The sequence below is a fragment of the Lolium perenne genome, chromosome 3 (assembly GCF_019359855.2).
Source record: "Lolium perenne isolate Kyuss_39 chromosome 3, Kyuss_2.0, whole genome shotgun sequence".
NCBI lineage: Eukaryota > Viridiplantae > Streptophyta > Magnoliopsida > Poales > Poaceae > Lolium > Lolium perenne.
In genome coordinates this window covers 52,797,507-52,799,849 of record NC_067246.2, presented here as the reverse complement: position 1 = coordinate 52,799,849, position 2,343 = coordinate 52,797,507, and positions in this window count along the sequence as shown.

The window sequence follows — 2,343 nt, the reverse complement described above, 5'->3', positions numbered from 1 at the left end:
AATACTAGAAATTATCTAGACCTTAGAGAAACCAAATATGCAAACCAAATTTTAGCATGCTCTATGTATTTCTTCATTAATGGGTGCAAAGCATATGATGCAAGAGCTTAATCATGAGCACAACAATTGCCAAGTATCACATTACCCAAGACATTAATAGCAATTACTACATGTATCATTTTCCAATTCCAACCATATAACAATTTAACGAAGGAGAAACTTCGCCATGAATACTATGAGTAGAAACCAAGGACATACTTGTCCATATGCTACAGCGGAGCGTGTCTCTCTCCCATAAAGTGAATGCTAGGATCCATTTTATTCAAACAAAACAAAAACAAAAACAAACCGACGCTCCAAGAAAAAGCACATAAGATGTGATGGAATAAAAATATAGTTTCAGGGGAGGAACCTGATAATGTTGTCGATGAAGAAGGGGATGCCTTGGGCATCCCAAGCTTAGACGCTTGAGTCTTCTTAATATATGCAGGGGTGAACCACCGGGGCATCCCCAAGCTTAGAGCTTTCACTCTCCTTGATCATGTTGCATCATACTCCTCTCTTGATCCTTGAAAACTTCCTCCACACCAAACTCGAAACAACTCATTAGAGGGTTAGTGCACAATATAAATTAACATATTCAGAGGTGACACAATAATTCTTAACACTTCTGGACATTGCATAATGCTACTGGACATTAGTGGATCAAAGAAATTCATCCAACATAGCAAAAGAGGCAATGCGAAATAAAAGGCAGAATCTGTCAAAGCAGAACAGTTCGTATTGACGAATTTTAAAATGGCACCAGACTTGCTCAAATTGAATGAAAGTTGCGTACATATCTGAGGATCATGCACGTAAATTGGCTTAATTTTCTGAGCTACCTACAGGGAGGTGGACCCAGATTCGTGACAGCAAAGAAATCTGGAATCGCGCAGAATCCAAATCTAGTACTTACTTTTCTATCAACGGCTTAACTTGGCACAACAAAACACAAAACTAAGATAAGGAGAGGTTGCTACAGTAGTAAACAACTTCCAAGACACAAAATAAAAACAAAGTACTGTAGGTAAAAACATGAGTTGTCTCCCATAAGCGCTTTTCTTTAACGCCTTTCAGCTAGGCGCAGAAAGTGTGTATCAAGTATTATCAAGAGACGAAGTGTCAACATCATAATTTGTTCTCATAATAGAATCAAAAGGTAACTTCATTCTCTTTCTAGGGAAGTGTTCCATACCTTTCTTGAGAGGAAATTGATATTTTATATTGCCTTCCTTCATATCAATGATAGCACCAACAGTTCGAAGAAAAGGTCTTCCCAATATAATGGGACAAGATGCATTGCATTCAATATCCAAGACAACAAAATCAACGGGGACAAGGTTATTGTTAACGGTAATGTGAACATTATCAACTTTCCCCAAAGGTTTCTTTGTAGAATGATCAGCAAGATTAACATCCAAATAACAATTTTTCAGCGGTGGCAAGTCAAGCATATTATAAATTTTCTTAGGCATAACAGAAATACTTGCACCAAGATCACATAAAGCATTACAATCAAAATCTTTAACCTTCATCTTAATGATGGGCTCCCAACCATCCTCTAGCTTTTTAGGAATAGAGGCTTCGCGCTCTAGTTTCTATTCTCTAGCTTTTATGAGAGCATTTGTAATATGATGTGTAAAGGCCAAATTTATAGCACTAGCATTAGGACTTTTAGCAAGTTTTTGCAAGAACTTTATAACTTCAGAGATGTGGCAATCATCAAAATTCAAACCATTATAATCTAAAGCAATGGGATCATCATCCCCAATGTTGGAAAAAATTTCAGCAGCTTTATCACAGGCAGTTTCAGCAATTTTAGCAGTTTCAGGAAGTTTTTCGCGCTTTGCATTAGAAATGGAAACATTGCTAACACCAATTCTTTTATTATTAATAGTAGGAGGTGCAGCAACATGTGTAGCATTAGCATTACAAGTGGTGGTAATAGTCCAAACTTTAGCTACATTCTTCTCTTTAGCTAGTTTTTCATTTTCTTCTCTATCCCACCTAGCACGCAGTTTAGCCATTAATCTTATATTCTCATTAATTCTAACTTGAATGGCATTTGCTGTAGTAACAATTTTATTATGATGATTTTCATTAGGCAAAACTTTTGATTTCAAAAGATCAACATCAGCAGCAAGACTATCGACTTTAGAAGCAAGTATATCAATTCTCCCAAGCTTTTCTTCAACAGATTTGTTAAAAGCAGTTTGTGTACTAATAAATTCTTTAAGCATGGCTTCAAGTCCAGGGGGTGAACTCCTATTATTGTTGTAAGAATTCCCATAAGAATTACCA